We start from the raw sequence: 7,930 nt of genomic DNA on the forward strand, positions 1-7,930 counted from the left end.
ATGGGAGCTAGCTTGTAAGAGAGTTTTCTGCGTTCACCCGTGTTAGCAGGGCGCTCTTGTTGAGATGAGGAGTCTGAGGCTGCAAACGGGCGAAAGGGACGAGATGTCCGAGGACCCTTTGTGTTAAAGAAACGTTTTGGCTTGGACTGCGGGAGGGACGTACTCTTGCCCCCAGGCGCGTCTGAGATAATTTGATCCAGACGAGCACCAAAAAGCCTGGAACCTTGAAATGCTGAGTTGGTGAAAGACTTTTTGGAAGTACCATCTGCATTCCATGCCTTCAGCCAAAGAATGCGGCGAATAGCGACAATGTTGCTGCTTGCCCTGGCCGAACAGGCTGCTGCATCTAGAGAGGCAGTGAGAAGGTATTTTCTTGCGTGGTTAATTGGTCTGCGAGGTCAGCCAGCTCGATAGGAGAGGCTGAAGCCAAAATGCCCCGACGAAGGATCTTGGCCCAGGCAGATATGGCCTTAGCCACCCAGGTGGAAGCGAAGCTGGGGCAGAGGGAAGCACCCGTTGCCTCAAAGGCTGACTTGGCCAGCGCCTCAATTTGTCTGTCCAATGCATCCTTAAGGGATGCACCATCCTGTAAGGAAAGAACTGTCTTAGGCTACGTTCACATTTGCGTTGTTGTGTGCTGCGTCGGCGACGCAACGCACAACGCACGCAAACGCTTGCAAAACGCTGCGTTTTGTGACGCATGCGTTCATTTTTATAGCGCAAAAAAATGCAACAAGTTCCGTCCTCTGCGCCCTGACGCTTGCACCCAAAAAACGCATGCATCACAAAACGCAACAAAACGCATGTCCATGCGCCCCACATGTTAAATATAGGGGCGCATGGCGCATGCGTCGCCGCGGTTGCGCCCGACGCACCGCAAATGTGAACGTAGCCTTAGAAGAAAGACGGGAGATCGGCGGATCCACCTTGGGAGACTCAGCCCACTTAGAAAGAAGATCGGCGCTAAAGGGATAGAGCACGTCCAGATGTTTTCTACCCGAAAAACGCTTTTCAGGATGTTCCCAGTGTTTAGACAGGGTAGACTCAAACTCATCATGGGTAGGAAAAGAACGAAAGGGACGCTTCACCCGCTTAAAAGAGACTGAGGAATCCTGGGGGGGGGAGCCTCGTCTTGTTTTAGTTTGAGGGTTTGCGAGATAGCCGAAATGAGACTATCTACGATAGCCTGCATGCTAGAAGCCTGGTCTGAATCGGTGTCAGAACCGGACTGGGAATCCACATCAGACCCAATGTCCTCCTCCGAAGAGGGGAATTGGGAGGAGGAGAGCAGCTTGAGCGCTGCGGAGGGACCCGGAGAACCAGAATAGGAGCCAGAGTCCTCTTTCTATAAGGGCTGGCTGGTTTGTCTCCCTGTCATTCAGGATCAGGTGCGGCCGACTCGCCATGGGAAACGGTCAGAGCACTGGTGGCTGTAGGTAGCTGTGGAAGACATTCAAGCGCTTGGAGCAGAGACTGAGACACCTTAGTCAAATCAGAGACCGACTGCGAGATAGCAACGGCCCAATCTGGGGGAAGGGGAGCGCCCGCATCCCGAGAGTCAGAAGCTTCCTGCGGGGCAGACATGGCAGGAGGACTGCAGGACTGGCAGAGAGGCGACGATTGGCCTACTGACCATTTTCTCTTGCAACGAGCACAGGCGTAATGAGTTATGGCAGGTTTGGTAGGGAAGGCTCCAGAAGAGTTGGACATAAGGAGAATCTGCAGCGCTATCCTACAGAATAGATTAAGTGAACCTACAGTGGTATGGATAATACCGAGAGAGGGGCCGATATAGCGTTGCAAGCCTACCGCACCGCAGAGCAGAGTTATCTGTGTCCCCAGCGCACGGAGCTGAAAAGGTAGAAGTCCCAGCGGTGAAGAAGGGGCGGAGCTGTGCTGAAAGAATGAGCCAAGGCTCCTGATAGGGCCGCACAGAAAAAGGAAGGGCGTGCCCGGTTGTAAGTGCAATCCTGAGTGGAGGAAAAAAAGGGCGCCGCGAAAGCGTGTCCGAGAAGTGGGCGTGGCCTACTGGGAGGGGGTGTAGCCAGCCGCAGCGGTAAAAACTAAAGTATAATGCCGGTAAGGGCGCTGCCAGTCTCAGAAATACAGCTGCGGAAGTTATCTGCATGTCCGGTTCCACAGGCAAGGAGAGGATCGTCCAGGGGCCCGTTGAGAGAAGGGTCGCTGGATACGAAATCCTTCATCCAGAAGACGACCTCAACCCCTAATACATGGGGGAGGGTCACCGCTGGTGACCACCGTCTTCCTCTCAGCCATCTCCGAGGAGAGGGGTGAGGGGACTGTTTGGCAAGGACCGCCACCGTATAGACCCTGGAGCACCTGGGAGGGTGACAGGGGATAATGTCCTGCCGGCGGTCTGAGAGTAGCGATGCGGGCGACACCACACTGCTCCCTCAGCCGCCCTCCTGGGGAGGCAGGGTGAGAGATTACACCCCGATTCCCTGAATGCTGTATCTGAAAGAGAAAAATCGTTAATAAAAACAATAAAAACCTGTAAAGGAAAGCAGGGTTAGCAGCGGATCTGAAGATCCAGGTCCGCCTCCTACAGACACTAAGCACAAACTGAGGCGCTTGGTGCCTGTCGGTGGGTGTATACTGCCAGGGAGGAGCCACATGTTTTTTCCTTTTTGCATAGTGTCAGCCTCCTAGCGGCAGCAGCATACACCCACGGTTGTTCTGTGTCCCCCAATGAAGCGATAAAGAAAGAAACCTGATTCTACTTCATCAAGTTTTGGCACCAAAAATGCAGCAAAAAGTGACACGCTGCATTCTGCAAAAACCAAACAAAGCACAAAAATACTGAGGACAAAAAAAGCAAGCTGTTTCTGAAATTTCATAGACTTTGATGGCACTGTAAAACGCAGCTGAAAATATGCATTACAAAAACCGCAATGTGTGAACATAGCCTCAAAGGGGTTTTCCCAACTGCAGAAATCCTCTCTGCCTCAGTTTTAGATTTTTTTTTTAAACCTGTTCTTTAGTTCGCCTCCCAAGGTTCATTGCTCAGTCCCCATCGCTGCTCCCAGTTTCTGCAGCACTGATGTCATGTCGACAGCACTGTAGCCCATGACTGAGTGCAACAGATCTGCCCCTGTTGGCGGCATAAATCACTCAGAGCTGCCGAAGTCACTGATTGGCTGCAGCGCTGCTGATGTGACATCAGCACTGCAGATAATAACAGACACCTCAAGCAGCGACAGAGAATCACAACTGGACCTGGGGAGGGTGAGTAATGTTCGTTTGTTTGTTTTTATTAACCAGACTACAACAGGGGGAGAAGTTTTTTTCCAAAACCAGAAAACCTCTTTAGTGGCCCCCTTACACATTAAAGTCGTCTGTACCCACCAATATGGGAGGGATTTGATTTTCTGTGGTTTTCACTGCGGTTTTACAACTGCGGATTTCTATTGGAGCAGTTGTAAAACCGCTGCGGAATCCGCAGAAAGAAGTGGCATGCTGCGGAATGTAAACCGCTGCGTTTCCGCGCAGTTTTTTCCGCAGCATGGGCACAGCATTTTTTGTTTCCCATAGATTTACATTGAACTGTAAACTCATGGGAAACTGCTGCAGACCCGCAGCTGCGGAAACACAGCTGATCCGCAGCAAAATCCGCATCGTGTGCACAGAGCCTAAAAAGGAGTGATCACACCTTGGAGAGCTGTTGCACCAAGTGGACATTCCTTGAAAATAGACACATAAGGTCAATGTCATGGCCTGCAAATAGTCCGGATCTCAATCCAATTGAAGATCTTTGGTGGAAGTTGAAGAAAATGGTCCATGACAAGGCTCCAACCTGCAAAGCTGATCAGCAACAGCAATCAGAGAAAGTTGGAGGCAGATTGACGAAGAGTCCTGTGTGACCCTCATTAAGTCCATGCCCCAGAGACTGCAAGCTGTAAGAAAAGCCAAAGGTGGTGCAACAAAATACTAGTGATGTTTTGAAGTGTTGTTTTGTTTGTTTTTCATGATTCCATTATTTTTTCCTCAGAATTGAGTGATTCCATAATTGTTCCCCTATTCTTGGTTACAAAAACTAACCATTACTGACTACCACATTTTTTTGTTCTTGATTTCAGTGTTTCATAAAGCCAGAAAGTTGTCATTTGAAATGACTTTAGTTTTGTGCCATGTCTGTGATCTGCTTTTTTACTACAAAATTAAAGGGAACCTGTCCCCCCCCTCCCACCCCCTGCCGTTTGTAACTAAAAGAGCCACCTTGTGAAGCACTAATGCTGCATTCTGACAAGGTGGCTCTTTTAGTTCTGGTCCATGACACTGCTGAAAGAATCGTTTTTTAGCCGGGGACGCTAATGAAGAAAGAGGCTATGAGTGACGCTAATGAAGAAAGAGGAGGCGGCGCCCGGCACGCAGAGGCCATGAGTGACGGCTATGGTGTGTCTCTGTTAGGGGGAAAGACCTGCCTCCCTGACGATTTTGAGGTATGAGGGACACATTTAAAAAATGATTGTTTCAGCAGGAACAAGAACTAAAAGAGCCACCTTGTCAGAATGCAGCATTAGTGCTCCACAAGGTGGCTCTTTTAGTTACAAACACCTGGGGGGTGACAGGTTCCCTATAAACAACTGAATGAACATCCTCCAAGGCCGGTGATTCCATAATTTTTGCCAGGGGTTGTAGTAATCTAGTACCAGTGTGCCATCACTGAGATGAAGCTCTGAAGCCACAAGTGTATAGAGGACATGTCAAATTATACCCCCACGAGGCGTCCACACAACCCCATGTACCTCCAGGCTAATCTGCACAAGGCTCCAATGCTTGATGTCCACACATCAGCCCCAGACCTGACAGCTCCACTCCCGGCCTGGGGGTTCAGCAATGGAGAGCATTCATTGTGTCTGCACATGACTAGTGCCCCTGATGAAGCCATCTTATGGCGATACGCATGGGTACGGTCTTTCCAAACAAATCATGCTGAAACCATCTCTTTAACCTGGAGATTATTTCTGACAGCACTTTCTCTTAGGCTCATGTCACAAGACTGATTTTCTCTCGTCTGAGAAAATCAGTCCAACTACACAAATTACACACCGATCAGAGTGTGAACTGATTTTCTCAGATGTGGAGAAATACTAATATATATATATATATATAACCAAAAAAGAAAACAGCCGGGCGGCACCACCGCCAATGATACTGTGGGAACCGCTCACCTGTGTCTTGAAGGCGAAGCCCAGTCCTGGGTGCGAAACTCCACTGGAAAACAGCCACGATGAATCTCATATAAGAAGAAAGGAGCGCACTACCTGGACGTTAGATGCGGGTGAACTTTATTCCAAAAGCATAAAAAACATCTTCACGACTGGGGGTGCTGTGAAAAGAGTGCGGCAAAGCTAGACACAATGTTGTAGTTGTCTAGCTTTGCCGCACTCTTTTCACAGCACCCCCGGTCGTGAAGATGTTTTTTATGCTTTTGGAATAAAGTTCACCCGCATCTAACGTCCAGGTAGTGCGCTCCTTTCTTCTTATATGAGATATATATATATATATATATATATATATATACTAGATGGTGGCCCGATTCTAACGCATCGGGTATTCTAGAATATGTATGTCCACGTAGTATATTGCCCAGCCACGTAGTATATTGCCCAGCCACGTAGTATATTGCCCAGCCACGTAGTATATTGCCCAGCCACGTAGTATATTGCCCAGCCACGTAGTATATTGCCCAGTCACATAGTATATTGCCCAGTCACATAGTATATTGCTCAGCGATGTAGTATATTGCCCAGTCACATAGTATATTGCTCAGCGACGTAGTATATTGCCCAGTCACGTAGTATATAGCAGAGCCACGTAGTATATTGCCCAGCCACGTAGTATATTGCCCAGTCACATAGTATATTGCTCAGCGACGTAGTATATTGCCCAGTCACATAGTATATAGCAGAGCCACGTAGTATATTGCCCAGCCACATAGTATATAGCAGAGCCACGTAGTTTATTGCCCAGCCACATAGTATATTGCCCAGCCACGTAGTATATTGCTCAGCGACGTAGTATATTGCCCAGTCACATAGTATATAGCAGAGCCACGTAGTATATTGCCAAGTCACGTAGTATATTGCCCAGCACAGAGCCACGTAGTATAGAGTCTTAAAAAAATAAATAAATAAACATATACTGACCTATAGCCCATTGGAAGTCCTGCTATACTCACCCTCCGCCGCCTTTGCCGTTCCTCGCCACGCTTCCGGGACCGCTCCATTGCAAGCGGCAGCTTCCGGTGGTCCCAGGGCTGGTGTGAGCAGGACCTATGATGATGTCACGGCAGGTCCTGCTCACAGCAGCCCAGGGACCGGAAGCTGCCGCAATGGAGCGGTCCCGGGAGCGTGGTGAGGAGCGGGAAAGGCGGCGGAGGGTGAGTATAGCAGGTTTTTGTTTTTTTTTTTATTATTTTTAACATGACATTATTACTATTGATGCTGCATAGGCATCGGCTGCATAGGCAGCATCAATAGTAAATAGTTGGGGACACACAGGGTTAATAGCAGCGGTAACGGAGTGCGTTATATCGCGGGCCGTTACCGCTGCCATTAACCCTGTGTGAGCGGTGAGTGGAGGGGATTACAGAGCGGGCGCCGGGCAGTGAGTGCAGGGGAGTAGGGGAGGGACTAATCGGACTGTGCCCGTCGCTGATTGGTCGCGGCAGCCATGACAGGCAGCTGCCGAGACCAATCAGCGAATGAATAACCGTGACAGAAGGACAGACAGACGAAAGTGACCCTTAGACAATTATGTGTATATATATATATCTCCATTTTCACCATACTGGTCCGTAAAATCGGAGGGCACTTGGAGGTCTTACTTGTGCGACCCAATGTTTTCCAGAGCCCCATAGACACTGACGAGCGCGATCCGATAATCAGATGGAAATTGGGCAAACTATCCTGAGAGCGAGGAAAACAATCCGACATGTGCGCTGCCTCATAGAATATCACGGGGACCAGTGCATGCTGTCAAGATGGAGATCAGCGCTCATCCAAATAGGTTTTATGGGGTCACACATGTCTTGTATTGGTCACCTGTGTTCATGCCTCTGTGGTGGAAGCAAAGCTGAACTTTGGGATCCTGAAAAACACAGCAAAACCTGCTTTTTGCAAGCAGCTTCATTACTGCCAAGAGCAGGTTTTTGCCTGCAGGGAAAAAGCAGCAAAAATGCAAAGTGTGAACACAGGCTAAAGAAGCTGAGGCGGCCGCTTCAATGCCAATGTGAGAAAAGCCAAAATCCCATTGGTCTGAGCCCATACAGCCTCCTGCACTGTCTGAGGCCAATACCGCCGCCGCCACTTACATCCATGTGACCGCTGCAGCCAATCACACACCTCCAGGACTATGCTGTTGTGTGCATGGCATTGGATCCTGAAGCCAGTGATTGGCTGCAGCGGTCACACGGATGTATGTGATGTCATCACTGCAGGGACATTACACGGAGCACACTGCACACATGAGACTGCGGCCACAGAGAGATTCCAGCCACAGCTCTGCTACACCGGCAGACACAGCTCTGCTACACCGGCAGACACAGCTCTGCTACACCGGCACACATAGCAGTGCAGATACACGCAGCCCGGCGTAACTCTGTGCCAGTGAAGTATGACGTCATCAGGGTACCTGACTCCTCGGCTCACTCGCTCTCCCGCGCTGTTTTTTCCTTCCTTCGACTACCTTGTGTCACGTGACACAACAAACCACGCCCGCTTGAAACCGTGGTCGGAACCTTTCACCAAAAGTCAACTAATTTCCTAGAGCACGCCGTTATGTGCAATCTTTAGCACATATCCGACAACTAGGCATCGAATCTCTCTCCAGAATTTTAGCCCGCGATGTTCGTTTGTCACGAAGCAATAAAGCTCGTTCAAAAAGCGTAACCATGACGTTGCACTAC

At 49.5% G+C, this 7,930-nt stretch overlaps 1 protein-coding gene across 1 annotated transcript in view; it reads right to left on the reverse strand.

Moving 5' to 3' along the window:
* The window catches only part of ASB3 (ankyrin repeat and SOCS box containing 3), a 157,230-nt gene extending 149,349 nt beyond the window's left edge, over nucleotides 1-7,881 (reverse strand). The window contains exon 1 of the mRNA XM_069768682.1: nucleotides 7,657-7,881. The gene's annotated coding sequence lies outside the window, so the exon portion shown is untranslated. The remainder of the gene's footprint in view (nucleotides 1-7,656) is intronic.
* Between the last annotated feature and the right edge of the window lie 49 nt (nucleotides 7,882-7,930).

Source organism: Ranitomeya imitator, chromosome 5 (assembly GCF_032444005.1).
Source record: "Ranitomeya imitator isolate aRanImi1 chromosome 5, aRanImi1.pri, whole genome shotgun sequence".
Classification (NCBI taxonomy): domain Eukaryota; kingdom Metazoa; phylum Chordata; class Amphibia; order Anura; family Dendrobatidae; genus Ranitomeya; species Ranitomeya imitator.